Below are 21,087 nucleotides of genomic sequence, written 5' to 3' on the forward strand. Positions count from 1 at the left end.
TAACTTGTATATTATTCTAGGACTTTGTATTTTATACTAGGACTCAGTATCTTGTATATTATTCTAGGACTTTGTATATTATTCTAGGACTCAGTAACTTCTATATTATTGTAGGACGCAGTAACGTCTACATTATTCTAAGACTCAGTAACTCGTATATTATTCTAGGGCTTCGTATATTATTATAGGACTTTGTATATTGGTCTAGGACTCAGTAACTTCTATATTATTCTATCACTTTGTATTTTATTCTGGGACTCAGTATCTTGTATATTATTCTAGGATTCAGTAACTTGTATATTATTCTAGGGCTTCGTATATTATTCTAAGACTCAGTAACTCATATAACATTCTAGGACTCTGTAACTTATATATTCTTCTAGGACTTCATATAGTATTCTAGGACTCAGTAACTCCAATATTATTCTACGACTTTGTATATTACCCTAGCTGTCACGATCAGGTGTCGGGCTTGAAGATCAATTGATATAGCAGTTGCAGGAAAACCACTGAACAGCAGGATAGGTGCACAGGCAGTCTCTCTGGCAGATGACACAGGCTCACCTGAGGTGCGGATTCTAAGTAGTAGCCGGTGTTCACCAGAGCTCCTGATGGTGGAGATGGATTTAGCTGCATGCTAGTACCAGGTCGCATTACTTAGGTTTACCCTACCAGGGTGTGAGCAAGCTTGATTCCAGTAGCGGATGAGCAGATAAGGATTAAACAGCAGCTTGGTCAGTAAACAAGCCAAAAGGTCGGTAACGAGTAGTTGCAGGTTGGGATTAGGCAGTAGAGTTGTCAAGGAACAAGCCAAGGGTCAATCAGTTCTAGGACTCCTTAACTCCTATATTATTCTGGGACTTTGTATATTATTCTAGGACTCAGTAACTCGTATATTATTCTAGGATTCAGTAACTCTTATATTATTGTAGGACTTTGTATATTATTCTAAAACTCAGTAACTCATATATTATTCTTGGACTTCGAATATTATTATAGGACTCGGTAACTTCTATATTATTCTAGAACATTGCATATTATTCTAGGACTTCATATATTATTCTAGGACTCAGTAACTTGTATATTATTCTAGGACTGTTTTTTTTTCTAGGACTTCGTATATTATTCTAGGAGTCAGTAACTCCTATATTATACTCGGACTCAGTAACGTGTACATTATTCTAGGACTTTGTATTTAATTCAAAGACTAAGTAACTTGGATATTATTCCTGGACTCAGTAAATCGTACATTTTTTCTAGGACACAGTAATTCTTATATTATTACAGGACTTTGTATATTATTCTAAGACTCAATAACAAGTATATTAGTCTAGGACTCAGTAGCTCATATATTATTCTGGGACTTTGCATATTATTCTAGAACTCAGTAAATCGTATATTATTCTAGGACTTTGTATATTATTCTAGGACTCAGTAACTTGTATATTATTCTAGGACTTTGTATTTTATTCTAGGACTCAGTATCTTGTATATTATTCTAGGACTTTGTATATTATTCTAGGACTCAGTAACTTCTATATTATTGTAGGACGCAGTAACGTCTACATTATTCTAAGACTCAGTAACTCGTATATTATTCTAGGGCTTCGTATATTATTATAGGACTTTGTATATTGGTCTAGGACTCAGTAACTTCTATATTATTCTATCACTTTGTATTTTATTCTGGGACTCAGTATCTTGTATATTATTCTAGGATTCAGTAACTTGTATATTATTCTAGGGCTTCGTATATTATTCTAAGACTCAGTAACTCATATAACATTCTAGGACTCTGTAACTTATATATTCTTCTAGGACTTCATATAGTATTCTAGGACTCAGTAACTCCAATATTATTCTACGACTTTGTATATTACCCTAGCTGTCACGATCAGGTGTCGGGCTTGAAGATCAATTGATATAGCAGTTGCAGGAAAACCACTGAACAGCAGGATAGGTGCACAGGCAGTCTCTCTGGCAGATGACACAGGCTCACCTGAGGTGCGGATTCTAAGTAGTAGCCGGTGTTCACCAGAGCTCCTGATGGTGGAGATGGATTTAGCTGCATGCTAGTACCAGGTCGCATTACTTAGGTTTACCCTACCAGGGTGTGAGCAAGCTTGATTCCAGTAGCGGATGAGCAGATAAGGATTAAACAGCAGCTTGGTCAGTAAACAAGCCAAAAGGTCGGTAACGAGTAGTTGCAGGTTGGGATTAGGCAGTAGAGTTGTCAAGGAACAAGCCAAGGGTCAATCAGTTCTAGGACTCCTTAACTCCTATATTATTCAGGGACTTTGTATATTATTCTAGGACTCAGTAACTCGTATATTATTCTAGGATTCAGTAACTCTTATATTATTGTAGGACATTGAATATTATTCTAAAACTCAGTAACTCATATATTATTCTTGGACTTTGTATATTATTATAGGACTCGGTAACTTCTATATTATTCTAGAACATTGCATATTATTCTAAGACTTCATATATTATTCTAGGACTCAGTAACTTGTATATAATTCTAAGACAGTTTTTTTTTCTAGGACTTCGTATATTATTCTAGGAGTCAGCAACTCCTATATTATACTCGGACTCAGTAACGTGTACATTATTCTAGGACTTTGTATTTAATTCAAAGACTAAGTAACTCGGATATTATTCCTGGACTCAGTAAATCGTACATTTTTTCTAGGACACAGTAATTCTTATATTATTACAGGACTTTGTATATTATTCTAAGACTCAATAACAAGTATATTAGTCTAGGACTCAGTAGCTCATATATTATTCTGGGACTTTGCATATTATTCTAGAACTCAGTAAATCGTATATTATTCTAGGACTTTGTATATTATTCTAGGACTCAGTAACTTGTATATTATTCTAGGACTTTGTATTTTATTCTAGCACTCAGTATCTGGTATATTATTCTAGGACTTTGTATATTATTCTAGGACTCAGTAACTTCTATATTATTGTAGGACGCAGTAACGTCTACATTATTCTAAGACTCAGTAACTCGTATATTATTCTAGGGCTTCGTATATTATTATAGGACTTTGTATATTGGTCTAGGACTCAGTAACTTCTATATTATTCTATCACTTTGTATTTTATTCTGGGACTCAGTATCTTGTATATTATTCTAGGATTCAGTAACTTGTATATTATTCTAGGGCTTCGTATATTATTCTAAGACTCAGTAACTCATATAACATTCTAGGACTCTGTAACTTATATATTCTTCTAGGACTTCATATAGTATTCTAGGACTCAGTAACTCCAATATTATTCTACGACTTTGTATATTACCCTAGCTGTCACGATCAGGTGTCGGGCTTGAAGATCAATTGATATAGCAGTTGCAGGAAAACCACTGAACAGCAGGATAGGTGCACAGGCAGTCTCTCTGGCAGATGACACAGGCTCACCTGAGGTGCGGATTCTAAGTAGTAGCCGGTGTTCACCAGAGCTCCTGATGGTGGAGATGGATTTAGCTGCATGCTAGTACCAGGTCGCATTACTTAGGTTTACCCTACCAGGGTGTGAGCAAGCTTGATTCCAGTAGCGGATGAGCAGATAAGGATTAAACAGCAGCTTGGTCAGTAAACAAGCCGAAAGGTCGGTAACGAGTAGTTGCAGGTTGGGATTAGGCAGTAGAGTTGTCAAGGAACAAGCCAAGGGTCAATCAGTTCTAGGACTCCTTAACTCCTATATTATTCAGGGACTTTGTATATTATTCTAGGACTCAGTAACTCGTATATTATTCTAGGATTCAGTAACTCTTATATTATTGTAGGACATTGAATATTATTCTAAAACTCAGTAACTCATATATTATTCTTGGACTTCGTATATTATTATAGGACTCGGTAACTTCTATATTATTCTAGAACATTGCATATTATTCTAGGACTTCATATATTATTCTAGGACTCAGTAACTTGTATATAATTCTAAGACAGTTTTTTTTTCTAGGACTTCGTATATTATTCTAGGAGTCAGCAACTCCTATATTATACTCGGACTCAGTAACATGTACATTATTCTAGGACTTTGTATTTAATTCAAAGACTAAGTAACTCGGATATTATTCCTGGACTCAGTAAATCGTACATTTTTTCTAGGACACAGTAATTCTTATATTATTACAGGACTTTGTATATTATTCTAAGACTCAATAACAAGTATATTAGTCTAGGACTCAGTAGCTCATATATTATTCTGGGACTTTGCATATTATTCTAGAACTCAGTAAATCGTATATTATTCTAGGACTTTGTATATTATTCTAGGACTCAGTAACTTGTATATTATTCTAGGACTTTGTATTTTATTCTAGGACTCAGTATCTTGTATATTATTCTAGGACTTTGTATATTATTCTAGGACTCAGTAACTTCTATATTATTGTAGGACGCAGTAACGTCTACATTATTCTAAGACTCAGTAACTCGTATATTATTCTAGGGCTTCGTATATTATTATAGGACTTTGTATATTGGTCTAGGACTCAGTAACTTCTATATTATTCTATCACTTTGTATTTTATTCTGGGACTCAGTATCTTGTATATTATTCTAGGATTCAGTAACTTGTATATTATTCTAGGGCTTCGTATATTATTCTAAGACTCAGTAACTCATATAACATTCTAGGACTCTGTAACTTATATATTCTTCTAGGACTTCATATAGTATTCTAGGACTCAGTAACTCCAATATTATTCTACGACTTTGTATATTACCCTAGCTGTCACGATCAGGTGTCGGGCTTGAAGATCAATTGATATAGCAGTTGCAGGAAAACCACTGAACAGCAGGATAGGTGCACAGGCAGTCTCTCTGGCAGATGACACAGGCTCACCTGAGGTGCGGATTCTAAGTAGTAGCCGGTGTTCACCAGAGCTCCTGATGGTGGAGATGGATTTAGCTGCATGCTAGTATCAGGTCGCATTACTTAGGTTTACCCTACCAGGGTGTGAGCAAGCTTGATTCCAGTAGCGGATGAGCAGATAAGGATTAAACAGCAGCTTGGTCAGTAAACAAGCCAAAAGGTCGGTAACGAGTAGTTGCAGGTTGGGATTAGGCAGTAGAGTTGTCAAGGAACAAGCCAAGGGTCAATCAGTTCTAGGACTCCTTAACTCCTATATTATTCAGGGACTTTGTATATTATTCTAGGACTCAGTAACTCGTATATTATTCTAGGATTCAGTAACTCTTATATTATTGTAGGACATTGAATATTATTCTAAAACTCAGTAACTCATATATTATTCTTGGACTTTGTATATTATTATAGGACTCGGTAACTTCTATATTATTCTAGAACATTGCATATTATTCTAGGACTTCATATATTATTCTAGGACTCAGTAACTTGTATATAATTCTAAGACAGTTTTTTTTTCTAGGACTTCGTATATTATTCTAGGAGTCAGCAACTCCTATATTATACTCGGACTCAGTAACGTGTACATTATTCTAGGACTTTGTATTTAATTCAAAGACTAAGTAACTCGGATATTATTCCTGGACTCAGTAAATCGTACATTTTTTCTAGGACACAGTAATTCTTATATTATTACAGGACTTTGTATATTATTCTAAGACTCAATAACAAGTATATTAGTCTAGGACTCAGTAGCTCATATATTATTCTGGGACTTTGCATATTATTCTAGAACTCAGTAAATCGTATATTATTCTAGGACTTTGTATATTATTCTAGGACTCAGTAACTTGTATATTATTCTAGGACTTTGTATTTTATTCTAGGACTCAGTATCTTGTATATTATTCTAGGACTTTGTATATTATTCTAGGACTCAGTAACTTCTATATTATTGTAGGACGCAGTAACGTCTACATTATTCTAAGACTCAGTAACTCGTATATTATTCTAGGGCTTCGTATATTATTATAGGACTTTGTATATTGGTCTAGGACTCAGTAACTTCTATATTATTCTATCACTTTGTATTTTATTCTGGGACTCAGTATCTTGTATATTATTCTAGGATTCAGTAACTTGTATATTATTCTAGGGCTTCGTATATTATTCTAAGACTCAGTAACTCATATAACATTCTAGGACTCTGTAACTTATATATTCTTCTAGGACTTCATATAGTATTCTAGGACTCAGTAACTCCAATATTATTCTACGACTTTGTATATTACCCTAGCTGTCACGATCAGGTGTCGGGCTTGAAGATCAATTGATATAGCAGTTGCAGGAAAACCACTGAACAGCAGGATAGGTGCACAGGCAGTCTCTCTGGCAGATGACACAGGCTCACCTGAGGTGCGGATTCTAAGTAGTAGCCGGTGTTCACCAGAGCTCCTGATGGTGGAGATGGATTTAGCTGCATGCTAGTACCAGGTCGCATTACTTAGGTTTACCCTACCAGGGTGTGAGCAAGCTTGATTCCAGTAGCGGATGAGCAGATAAGGATTAAACAGCAGCTTGGTCAGTAAACAAGCCAAAAGGTCGGTAACGAGTAGTTGCAGGTTGGGATTAGGCAGTAGAGTTGTCAAGGAACAAGCCAAGGGTCAATCAGTTCTAGGACTCCTTAACTCCTATATTATTCAGGGACTTTGTATATTATTCTAGGACTCAGTAACTCGTATATTATTCTAGGATTCAGTAACTCTTATATTATTGTAGGACATTGAATATTATTCTAAAACTCAGTAACTCATATATTATTCTTGGACTTCGTATATTATTATAGGACTCGGTAACTTCTATATTATTCTAGAACATTGCATATTATTCTAGGACTTCATATATTATTCTAGGACTCAGTAACTTGTATATAATTCTAAGACAGTTTTTTTTTCTAGGACTTCGTATATTATTCTAGGAGTCAGCAACTCCTATATTATACTCGGACTCAGTAACGTGTACATTATTCTAGGACTTTGTATTTAATTCAAAGACTAAGTAACTCGGATATTATTCCTGGACTCAGTAAATCGTACATTTTTTCTAGGACACAGTAATTCTTATATTATTACAGGACTTTGTATATTATTCTAAGACTCAATAACAAGTATATTAGTCTAGGACTCAGTAGCTCATATATTATTCTGGGACTTTGCATATTATTCTAGAACTCAGTAAATCGTATATTATTCTAGGACTTTGTATATTATTCTAGGACTCAGTAACTTGTATATTATTCTAGGACTTTGTATTTTATTCTAGCACTCAGTATCTGGTATATTATTCTAGGACTTTGTATATTATTCTAGGACTCAGTAACTTCTATATTATTGTAGGACGCAGTAACGTCTACATTATTCTAAGACTCAGTAACTCGTATATTATTCTAGGGCTTCGTATATTATTATAGGACTTTGTATATTGGTCTAGGACTCAGTAACTTCTATATTATTCTATCACTTTGTATTTTATTCTGGGACTCAGTATCTTGTATATTATTCTAGGATTCAGTAACTTGTATATTATTCTAGGGCTTCGTATATTATTCTAAGACTCAGTAACTCATATAACATTCTAGGACTCTGTAACTTATATATTCTTCTAGGACTTCATATAGTATTCTAGGACTCAGTAACTCCAATATTATTCTACGACTTTGTATATTACCCTAGCTGTCACGATCAGGTGTCGGGCTTGAAGATCAATTGATATAGCAGTTGCAGGAAAACCACTGAACAGCAGGATAGGTGCACAGGCAGTCTCTCTGGCAGATGACACAGGCTCACCTGAGGTGCGGATTCTAAGTAGTAGCCGGTGTTCACCAGAGCTCCTGATGGTGGAGATGGATTTAGCTGCATGCTAGTACCAGGTCGCATTACTTAGGTTTACCCTACCAGGGTGTGAGCAAGCTTGATTCCAGTAGCGGATGAGCAGATAAGGATTAAACAGCAGCTTGGTCAGTAAACAAGCCGAAAGGTCGGTAACGAGTAGTTGCAGGTTGGGATTAGGCAGTAGAGTTGTCAAGGAACAAGCCAAGGGTCAATCAGTTCTAGGACTCCTTAACTCCTATATTATTCAGGGACTTTGTATATTATTCTAGGACTCAGTAACTCGTATATTATTCTAGGATTCAGTAACTCTTATATTATTGTAGGACATTGAATATTATTCTAAAACTCAGTAACTCATATATTATTCTTGGACTTCGTATATTATTATAGGACTCGGTAACTTCTATATTATTCTAGAACATTGCATATTATTCTAGGACTTCATATATTATTCTAGGACTCAGTAACTTGTATATAATTCTAAGACAGTTTTTTTTTCTAGGACTTCGTATATTATTCTAGGAGTCAGCAACTCCTATATTATACTCGGACTCAGTAACATGTACATTATTCTAGGACTTTGTATTTAATTCAAAGACTAAGTAACTCGGATATTATTCCTGGACTCAGTAAATCGTACATTTTTTCTAGGACACAGTAATTCTTATATTATTACAGGACTTTGTATATTATTCTAAGACTCAATAACAAGTATATTAGTCTAGGACTCAGTAGCTCATATATTATTCTGGGACTTTGCATATTATTCTAGAACTCAGTAAATCGTATATTATTCTAGGACTTTGTATATTATTCTAGGACTCAGTAACTTGTATATTATTCTAGGACTTTGTATTTTATTCTAGGACTCAGTATCTTGTATATTATTCTAGGACTTTGTATATTATTCTAGGACTCAGTAACTTCTATATTATTGTAGGACGCAGTAACGTCTACATTATTCTAAGACTCAGTAACTCGTATATTATTCTAGGGCTTCGTATATTATTATAGGACTTTGTATATTGGTCTAGGACTCAGTAACTTCTATATTATTCTATCACTTTGTATTTTATTCTGGGACTCAGTATCTTGTATATTATTCTAGGATTCAGTAACTTGTATATTATTCTAGGGCTTCGTATATTATTCTAAGACTCAGTAACTCATATAACATTCTAGGACTCTGTAACTTATATATTCTTCTAGGACTTCATATAGTATTCTAGGACTCAGTAACTCCAATATTATTCTACGACTTTGTATATTACCCTAGCTGTCACGATCAGGTGTCGGGCTTGAAGATCAATTGATATAGCAGTTGCAGGAAAACCACTGAACAGCAGGATAGGTGCACAGGCAGTCTCTCTGGCAGATGACACAGGCTCACCTGAGGTGCGGATTCTAAGTAGTAGCCGGTGTTCACCAGAGCTCCTGATGGTGGAGATGGATTTAGCTGCATGCTAGTACCAGGTCGCATTACTTAGGTTTACCCTACCAGGGTGTGAGCAAGCTTGATTCCAGTAGCGGATGAGCAGATAAGGATTAAACAGCAGCTTGGTCAGTAAACAAGCCAAAAGGTCGGTAACGAGTAGTTGCAGGTTGGGATTAGGCAGTAGAGTTGTCAAGGAACAAGCCAAGGGTCAATCAGTTCTAGGACTCCTTAACTCCTATATTATTCAGGGACTTTGTATATTATTCTAGGACTCAGTAACTCGTATATTATTCTAGGATTCAGTAACTCTTATATTATTGTAGGACATTGAATATTATTCTAAAACTCAGTAACTCATATATTATTCTTGGACTTCGTATATTATTATAGGACTCGGTAACTTCTATATTATTCTAGAACATTGCATATTATTCTAGGACTTCATATATTATTCTAGGACTCAGTAACTTGTATATAATTCTAAGACAGTTTTTTTTTCTAGGACTTCGTATATTATTCTAGGAGTCAGCAACTCCTATATTATACTCGGACTCAGTAACGTGTACATTATTCTAGGACTTTGTATTTAATTCAAAGACTAAGTAACTCGGATATTATTCCTGGACTCAGTAAATCGTACATTTTTTCTAGGACACAGTAATTCTTATATTATTACAGGACTTTGTATATTATTCTAAGACTCAATAACAAGTATATTAGTCTAGGACTCAGTAGCTCATATATTATTCTGGGACTTTGCATATTATTCTAGAACTCAGTAAATCGTATATTATTCTAGGACTTTGTATATTATTCTAGGACTCAGTAACTTGTATATTATTCTAGGACTTTGTATTTTATTCTAGGACTCAGTATCTTGTATATTATTCTAGGACTTTGTATATTATTCTAGGACTCAGTAACTTCTATATTATTGTAGGACGCAGTAACGTCTACATTATTCTAAGACTCAGTAACTCGTATATTATTCTAGGGCTTCGTATATTATTATAGGACTTTGTATATTGGTCTAGGACTCAGTAACTTCTATATTATTCTATCACTTTGTATTTTATTCTGGGACTCAGTATCTTGTATATTATTCTAGGATTCAGTAACTTGTATATTATTCTAGGGCTTCGTATATTATTCTAAGACTCAGTAACTCATATAACATTCTAGGACTCTGTAACTTATATATTCTTCTAGGACTTCATATAGTATTCTAGGACTCAGTAACTCCAATATTATTCTACGACTTTGTATATTACCCTAGCTGTCACGATCAGGTGTCGGGCTTGAAGATCAATTGATATAGCAGTTGCAGGAAAACCACTGAACAGCAGGATAGGTGCACAGGCAGTCTCTCTGGCAGATGACACAGGCTCACCTGAGGTGCGGATTCTAAGTAGTAGCCGGTGTTCACCAGAGCTCCTGATGGTGGAGATGGATTTAGCTGCATGCTAGTACCAGGTCGCATTACTTAGGTTTACCCTACCAGGGTGTGAGCAAGCTTGATTCCAGTAGCGGATGAGCAGATAAGGATTAAACAGCAGCTTGGTCAGTAAACAAGCCAAAAGGTCGGTAACGAGTAGTTGCAGGTTGGGATTAGGCAGTAGAGTTGTCAAGGAACAAGCCAAGGGTCAATCAGTTCTAGGACTCCTTAACTCCTATATTATTCAGGGACTTTGTATATTATTCTAGGACTCAGTAACTCGTATATTATTCTAGGATTCAGTAACTCTTATATTATTGTAGGACATTGAATATTATTCTAAAACTCAGTAACTCATATATTATTCTTGGACTTCGTATATTATTATAGGACTCGGTAACTTCTATATTATTCTAGAACATTGCATATTATTCTAGGACTTCATATATTATTCTAGGACTCAGTAACTTGTATATAATTCTAAGACAGTTTTTTTTTCTAGGACTTCGTATATTATTCTAGGAGTCAGCAACTCCTATATTATACTCGGACTCAGTAACGTGTACATTATTCTAGGACTTTGTATTTAATTCAAAGACTAAGTAACTCGGATATTATTCCTGGACTCAGTAAATCGTACATTTTTTCTAGGACACAGTAATTCTTATATTATTACAGGACTTTGTATATTATTCTAAGACTCAATAACAAGTATATTAGTCTAGGACTCAGTAGCTCATATATTATTCTGGGACTTTGCATATTATTCTAGAACTCAGTAAATCGTATATTATTCTAGGACTTTGTATATTATTCTAGGACTCAGTAACTTGTATATTATTCTAGGACTTTGTATTTTATTCTAGCACTCAGTATCTGGTATATTATTCTAGGACTTTGTATATTATTCTAGGACTCAGTAACTTCTATATTATTGTAGGACGCAGTAACGTCTACATTATTCTAAGACTCAGTAACTCGTATATTATTCTAGGGCTTCGTATATTATTATAGGACTTTGTATATTGGTCTAGGACTCAGTAACTTCTATATTATTCTATCACTTTGTATTTTATTCTGGGACTCAGTATCTTGTATATTATTCTAGGATTCAGTAACTTGTATATTATTCTAGGGCTTCGTATATTATTCTAAGACTCAGTAACTCATATAACATTCTAGGACTCTGTAACTTATATATTCTTCTAGGACTTCATATAGTATTCTAGGACTCAGTAACTCCAATATTATTCTACGACTTTGTATATTACCCTAGCTGTCACGATCAGGTGTCGGGCTTGAAGATCAATTGATATAGCAGTTGCAGGAAAACCACTGAACAGCAGGATAGGTGCACAGGCAGTCTCTCTGGCAGATGACACAGGCTCACCTGAGGTGCGGATTCTAAGTAGTAGCCGGTGTTCACCAGAGCTCCTGATGGTGGAGATGGATTTAGCTGCATGCTAGTACCAGGTCGCATTACTTAGGTTTACCCTACCAGGGTGTGAGCAAGCTTGATTCCAGTAGCGGATGAGCAGATAAGGATTAAACAGCAGCTTGGTCAGTAAACAAGCCGAAAGGTCGGTAACGAGTAGTTGCAGGTTGGGATTAGGCAGTAGAGTTGTCAAGGAACAAGCCAAGGGTCAATCAGTTCTAGGACTCCTTAACTCCTATATTATTCAGGGACTTTGTATATTATTCTAGGACTCAGTAACTCGTATATTATTCTAGGATTCAGTAACTCTTATATTATTGTAGGACATTGAATATTATTCTAAAACTCAGTAACTCATATATTATTCTTGGACTTTGTATATTATTATAGGACTCGGTAACTTCTATATTATTCTAGAACATTGCATATTATTCTAGGACTTCATATATTATTCTAGGACTCAGTAACTTGTATATAATTCTAAGACAGTTTTTTTTTCTAGGACTTCGTATATTATTCTAGGAGTCAGCAACTCCTATATTATACTCGGACTCAGTAACGTGTACATTATTCTAGGACTTTGTATTTAATTCAAAGACTAAGTAACTCGGATATTATTCCTGGACTCAGTAAATCGTACATTTTTTCTAGGACACAGTAATTCTTATATTATTACAGGACTTTGTATATTATTCTAAGACTCAATAACAAGTATATTAGTCTAGGACTCAGTAGCTCATATATTATTCTGGGACTTTGCATATTATTCTAGAACTCAGTAAATCGTATATTATTCTAGGACTTTGTATATTATTCTAGGACTCAGTAACTTGTATATTATTCTAGGACTTTGTATTTTATTCTAGGACTCAGTATCTTGTATATTATTCTAGGACTTTGTATATTATTCTAGGACTCAGTAACTTCTATATTATTGTAGGACGCAGTAACGTCTACATTATTCTAAGACTCAGTAACTCGTATATTATTCTAGGGCTTCGTATATTATTATAGGACTTTGTATATTGGTCTAGGACTCAGTAACTTCTATATTATTCTATCACTTTGTATTTTATTCTGGGACTCAGTATCTTGTATATTATTCTAGGATTCAGTAACTTGTATATTATTCTAGGGCTTCGTATATTATTCTAAGACTCAGTAACTCATATAACATTCTAGGACTCTGTAACTTATATATTCTTCTAGGACTTCATATAGTATTCTAGGACTCAGTAACTCCAATATTATTCTACGACTTTGTATATTACCCTAGCTGTCACGATCAGGTGTCGGGCTTGAAGATCAATTGATATAGCAGTTGCAGGAAAACCACTGAACAGCAGGATAGGTGCACAGGCAGTCTCTCTGGCAGATGACACAGGCTCACCTGAGGTGCGGATTCTAAGTAGTAGCCGGTGTTCACCAGAGCTCCTGATGGTGGAGATGGATTTAGCTGCATGCTAGTATCAGGTCGCATTACTTAGGTTTACCCTACCAGGGTGTGAGCAAGCTTGATTCCAGTAGCGGATGAGCAGATAAGGATTAAACAGCAGCTTGGTCAGTAAACAAGCCAAAAGGTCGGTAACGAGTAGTTGCAGGTTGGGATTAGGCAGTAGAGTTGTCAAGGAACAAGCCAAGGGTCAATCAGTTCTAGGACTCCTTAACTCCTATATTATTCAGGGACTTTGTATATTATTCTAGGACTCAGTAACTCGTATATTATTCTAGGATTCAGTAACTCTTATATTATTGTAGGACATTGAATATTATTCTAAAACTCAGTAACTCATATATTATTCTTGGACTTTGTATATTATTATAGGACTCGGTAACTTCTATATTATTCTAGAACATTGCATATTATTCTAGGACTTCATATATTATTCTAGGACTCAGTAACTTGTATATAATTCTAAGACAGTTTTTTTTTCTAGGACTTCGTATATTATTCTAGGAGTCAGCAACTCCTATATTATACTCGGACTCAGTAACGTGTACATTATTCTAGGACTTTGTATTTAATTCAAAGACTAAGTAACTCGGATATTATTCCTGGACTCAGTAAATCGTACATTTTTTCTAGGACACAGTAATTCTTATATTATTACAGGACTTTGTATATTATTCTAAGACTCAATAACAAGTATATTAGTCTAGGACTCAGTAGCTCATATATTATTCTGGGACTTTGCATATTATTCTAGAACTCAGTAAATCGTATATTATTCTAGGACTTTGTATATTATTCTAGGACTCAGTAACTTGTATATTATTCTAGGACTTTGTATTTTATTCTAGGACTCAGTATCTTGTATATTATTCTAGGACTTTGTATATTATTCTAGGACTCAGTAACTTCTATATTATTGTAGGACGCAGTAACGTCTACATTATTCTAAGACTCAGTAACTCGTATATTATTCTAGGGCTTCGTATATTATTATAGGACTTTGTATATTGGTCTAGGACTCAGTAACTTCTATATTATTCTATCACTTTGTATTTTATTCTGGGACTCAGTATCTTGTATATTATTCTAGGATTCAGTAACTTGTATATTATTCTAGGGCTTCGTATATTATTCTAAGACTCAGTAACTCATATAACATTCTAGGACTCTGTAACTTATATATTCTTCTAGGACTTCATATAGTATTCTAGGACTCAGTAACTCCAATATTATTCTACGACTTTGTATATTACCCTAGCTGTCACGATCAGGTGTCGGGCTTGAAGATCAATTGATATAGCAGTTGCAGGAAAACCACTGAACAGCAGGATAGGTGCACAGGCAGTCTCTCTGGCAGATGACACAGGCTCACCTGAGGTGCGGATTCTAAGTAGTAGCCGGTGTTCACCAGAGCTCCTGATGGTGGAGATGGATTTAGCTGCATGCTAGTACCAGGTCGCATTACTTAGGTTTACCCTACCAGGGTGTGAGCAAGCTTGATTCCAGTAGCGGATGAGCAGATAAGGATTAAACAGCAGCTTGGTCAGTAAACAAGCCAAAAGGTCGGTAACGAGTAGTTGCAGGTTGGGATTAGGCAGTAGAGTTGTCAAGGAACAAGCCAAGGGTCAATCAGTTCTAGGACTCCTTAACTCCTATATTATTCAGGGACTTTGTATATTATTCTAGGACTCAGTAACTCGTATATTATTCTAGGATTCAGTAACTCTTATATTATTGTAGGACATTGAATATTATTCTAAAACTCAGTAACTCATATATTATTCTTGGACTTCGTATATTATTATAGGACTCGGTAACTTCTATATTATTCTAGAACATTGCATATTATTCTAGGACTTCATATATTATTCTAGGACTCAGTAACTTGTATATAATTCTAAGACAGTTTTTTTTTCTAGGACTTCGTATATTATTCTAGGAGTCAGCAACTCCTATATTATACTCGGACTCAGTAACGTGTACATTATTCTAGGACTTTGTATTTAATTCAAAGACTAAGTAACTCGGATATTATTCCTGGACTCAGTAAATCGTACATTTTTTCTAGGACACAGTAATTCTTATATTATTACAGGACTTTGTATATTATTCTAAGACTCAATAACAAGTATATTAGTCTAGGACTCAGTAGCTCATATATTATTCTGGGACTTTGCATATTATTCTAGAACTCAGTAAATCGTATATTATTCTAGGACTTTGTATATTATTCTAGGACTCAGTAACTTGTATATTATTCTAGGACTTTGTATTTTATTCTAGCACTCAGTATCTTGTATATTATTCTAGGACTTTGTATATTATTCTAGGACTCAGTAACTTCTATATTATTGTAGGACGCAGTAACGTCTACATTATTCTAAGACTCAGTAACTCGTATATTATTCTAGGGCTTCGTATATTATTATAGGACTTTGTATATTGGTCTAGGACTCAGTAACTTCTATATTATTCTATCACTTTGTATTTTATTCTGGGACTCAGTATCTTGTATATTATTCTAGGATTCAGTAACTTGTATATTATTCTAGGGCTTCGTATATTATTCTAAGACTCAGTAACTCATATAACATTCTAGGACTCTGTAACTTATATATTCTTCTAGGACTTCATATAGTATTCTAGGACTCAGTAACTCCAATATTATTCTACGACTTTGTATATTACCCTAGCTGTCACGATCAGGTGTCGGGCTTGAAGATCAATTGATATAGCAGTTGCAGGAAAACCACTGAACAGCAGGATAGGTGCACAGGCAGTCTCTCTGGCAGATGACACAGGCTCACCTGAGGTGCGGATTCTAAGTAGTAGCCGGTGTTCACCAGAGCTCCTGATGGTGGAGATGGATTTAGCTGCATGCTAGTACCAGGTCGCATTACTTAGGTTTACCCTACCAGGGTGTGAGCAAGCTTGATTCCAGTAGCGGATGAGCAGATAAGGATTAAACAGCAGCTTGGTCAGTAAACAAGCCAAAAGGTCGGTAACGAGTAGTTGCAGGTTGGGATTAGGCAGTAGAGTTGTCAAGGAACAAGCCAAGGGTCAATCAGTTCTAGGACTCCTTAACTCCTATATTATTCAGGGACTTTGTATATTATTCTAGGACTCAGTAACTCGTATATTATTCTAGGATTCAGTAACTCTTATATTATTGTAGGACATTGAATATTATTCTAAAACTCAGTAACTCATATATTATTCTTGGACTTCGTATATTATTATAGGACTCGGTAACTTCTATATTATTCTAGAACATTGCATATTATTCTAGGACTTCATATATTATTCTAGGACTCAGTAACTTGTATATAATTCTAAGACAGTTTTTTTTTCTAGGACTTCGTATATTATTCTAGGAGTCAGCAACTCCTATATTATACTCGGACTCAGTAACATGTACATTATTCTAGGACTTTGTATTTAATTCAAAGACTAAGTAACTCGGATATTATTCCTGGACTCAGTAAATCGTACATTTTTTCTAGGACACAGTAATTCTTATATTATTACAGGACTTTGTATATTATTCTAAGACTCAATAACAAGTATATTAGTCTAGGACTCAGTAGCTCATATATTATTCTGGGACTTTGCATATTATTCTAGAACTCAGTAAATCGTATATTATTCTAGGACTTTGTATATTATTCTAGGACTCAGTAACTTGTATATTATTCTAGGACTTTGTATTTTATTCTAGGACTCAGTATCTTGTATATTATTCTAGGACTTTGTATATTATTCTAGGACTCAGTAACTTCTATATTATTGTAGGACGCAGTAACGTCTACATTATTCTAAGACTCAGTAACTCGTATATTATTCTAGGGCTTCGTATATTATTATAGGACTTTGTATATTGGTCTAGGACTCAGTAACTTCTATATTATTCTATCACTTTGTATTTTATTCTGGGACTCAGTATCTTGTATATTATTCTAGGATTCAGTAACTTGTATATTATTCTAGGGCTTCGTATATTATTCTAAGACTCAGTAACTCATATAACATTCTAGGACTCTGTAACTTATATATTCTTCTAGGACTTCATATAGTATTCTAGGACTCAGTAACTCCAATATTATTCTACGACTTTGTATATTACCCTAGCTGTCACGATCAGGTGTCGGGCTTGAAGATCAATTGATATAGCAGTTGCAGGAAAACCACTGAACAGCAGGATAGGTGCACAGGCAGTCTCTCTGGCAGATGACACAGGCTCACCTGAGGTGCGGATTCTAAGTAGTAGCCGGTGTTCACCAGAGCTCCTGATGGTGGAGATGGATTTAGCTGCATGCTAGTACCAGGTCGCATTACTTAGGTTTACCCTACCAGGGTGTGAGCAAGCTTGATTCCAGTAGCGGATGAGCAGATAAGGATTAAACAGCAGCTTGGTCAGTAAACAAGCCAAAAGGTCGGTAACGAGTAGTTGCAGGTTGGGATTAGGCAGTAGAGTTGTCAAGGAACAAGCCAAGGGTCAATCAGTTCTAGGACTCCTTAACTCCTATATTATTCAGGGACTTTGTATATTATTCTAGGACTCAGTAACTCGTATATTATTCTAGGATTCAGTAACTCTTATATTATTGTAGGACATTGAATATTATTCTAAAACTCAGTAACTCATATATTATTCTTGGACTTCGTATATTATTATAGGACTCGGTAACTTCTATATTATTCTAGAACATTGCATATTATTCTAGGACTTCATATATTATTCTAGGACTCAGTAACTTGTATATAATTCTAAGACAGTTTTTTTTTCTAGGACTTCGTATATTATTCTAGGAGTCAGCAACTCCTATATTATACTCGGACTCAGTAACATGTACATTATTCTAGGACTTTGTATTTAATTCAAAGACTAAGTAACTCGGATATTATTCCTGGACTCAGTAAATCGTACATTTTTTCTAGGACACAGTAATTCTTATATTATTACAGGACTTTGTATATTATTCTAAGACTCAATAACAAGTATATTAGTCTAGGACTCAGTAGCTCATATATTATTCTGGGACTTTGCATATTATTCTAGAACTCAGTAAATCGTATATTATTCTAGGACTTTGTATATTATTCTAGGACTCAGTAACTTGTATATTATTCTAGGACTTTGTATTTTATTCTAGGACTCAGTATCTTGTATATTATTCTAGGACTTTGTATATTATTCTAGGACTCAGTAACTTCTATATTATTGTAGGACGCAGTAACGTCTACATTATTCTAAGACTCAGTAACTCGTATATTATTCTAGGGCTTCGTATATTATTATAGGACTTTGTATATTGGTCTAGGACTCAGTAACTTCTATATTATTCTATCACTTTGTATTTTATTCTGGGACTCAGTATCTTGTATATTATTCTAGGATTCAGTAACTTGTATATTATTCTAGGGCTTCGTATATTATTCTAAGACTCAGTAACTCATATAACATTCTAGGACTCTGTAACTTATATATTCTTCTAGGACTTCATATAGTATTCTAGGACTCAGTAACTCCAATATTATTCTACGACTTTGTATATTACCCTAGCTGTCACGATCAGGTGTCGGGCTTGAAGATCAATTGATATAGCAGTTGCAGGAAAACCACTGAACAGCAGGATAGGTGCACAGGCAGTCTCTCTGGCAGATGACACAGGCTCACCTGAGGTGCGGATTCTAAGTAGTAGCCGGTGTTCACCAGAGCTCCTGATGGTGGAGATGGATTTAGCTGCATGCTAGTACCAGGTCGCATTACTTAGGTTTACCCTACCAGGGTGTGAGCAAGCTTGATTCCAGTAGCGGATGAGCAGATAAGGATTAAACAGCAGCTTGGTCAGTAAACAAGCCAAAAGGTCGGTAACGAGTAGTTGCAGGTTGGGATTAGGCAGTAGAGTTGTCAAGGAACAAGCCAAGGGTCAATCAGTTCTAGGACTCCTTAACTCCTATATTATTCAGGGACTTTGTATATTATTCTAGGACTCAGTAACTCGTATATTATTCTAGGATTCAGTAACTCTTATATTATTGTAGGACATTGAATATTATTCTAAAACTCAGTAACTCATATATTATTCTTGGACTTCGTATATTATTATAGGACTCGGTAACTTCTATATTATTCTAGAACATTGCATATTATTCTAGGACTTCATATATTATTCTAGGACTCAGTAACTTGTATATAATTCTAAGACAGTTTTTTTTTCTAGGACTTCGTATATTATTCTAGGAGTCAGCAACTCCTATATTATACTCGGACTCAGTAACGTGTACATTATTCTAGGACTTTGTATTTAATTCAAAGACTAAGTAACTCGGATATTATTCCTGGACTCAGTAAATCGTACATTTTTTCTAGGACACAGTAATTCTTATATTATTACAGGACTTTGTATATTATTCTAAGACTCAATAACAAGTATATTAGTCTAGGACTCAGTAGCTCATATATTATTCTGGGACTTTGCATATTATTCTAGAACTCAGTAAATCGTATATTATTCTAGGACTTTGTATATTATTCTAGGACTCAGTAACTTGTATATTATTCTAGGACTTTGTATTTTATTCTAGCACTCAGTATCTTGTATATTATTCTAGGACTTTGTATATTATTCTAGGACTCAGTAACTTCTATATTATTGTAGGACGCAGTAACGTCTACATTATTCTAAGACTCAGTAACTCGTATATTATTCGAGGGCTTCGTATATTATTATAGGACTTTGTATATTGGTCTAGGACTCAGTAACTTCTATATTATTCTATCACTTTGTATTTTATTCTGGGACTCAGTATCTTGTATATTATTCTAGGATTCAGTAACTTGTATATTATTCTAGGGCTTCGTATATTATTCTAAGACTCAGTAACTCATATAACATTCTAGGACTCTGTAACTTATATATTCTTCTAGGACTTCATATAGTATTCTAGGACTCAGTAACTCCAATATTATTCTACGACTTTGTATATTACCCTAGCTGTCACGATCAGGTGTCGGGCTTGAAGATCAATTGATATAGCAGTTGCAGGAAAACCACTGAACAGCAGGATAGGTGCACAGGCAGTCTCTCTGGCAGATGACACAGGCTCACCTGAGGTGCGGATTCTAAGTAGTAGCCGGTGTTCACCAGAGCTCCTGATGGTGGAGATGGATTTAGCTGCATGCTAGTACCAGGTCGCATTACTTAGGTTTACCCTACCAGGGTGTGAGCAAGCTTGATTCCAGTAGCGGATGAGCAGATAAGGATTAAACAGCAGCTTGGTCAGTAAACAAGCCAAAAGGTCGGTAACGAGTAGTTGCAGGTTGGGATTAGGCAGTAGAGTTGTCAAGGAACAAGCCAAGGGTCAATCAGTTCTAGGACTCCTTAACTCCTATATTATTCAGGGACTTTGTATATTATTCTAGGACTCAGTAACTCGTATATTATTCTAGGATTCAGTAACTCTTATATTATTGTAGGACATTGAATATTATTCTAAAACTCAGTAACTCATATATTATTCTTGGACTTCGTATATTATTAT

This window comes from Lithobates pipiens, unplaced genomic scaffold (assembly GCF_037356315.1).
Source record: "Lithobates pipiens isolate NorthernLeopardFrog02 unplaced genomic scaffold, aLitPip1_a1.2 Scaffold_72, whole genome shotgun sequence".
Classification (NCBI taxonomy): domain Eukaryota; kingdom Metazoa; phylum Chordata; class Amphibia; order Anura; family Ranidae; genus Lithobates; species Lithobates pipiens.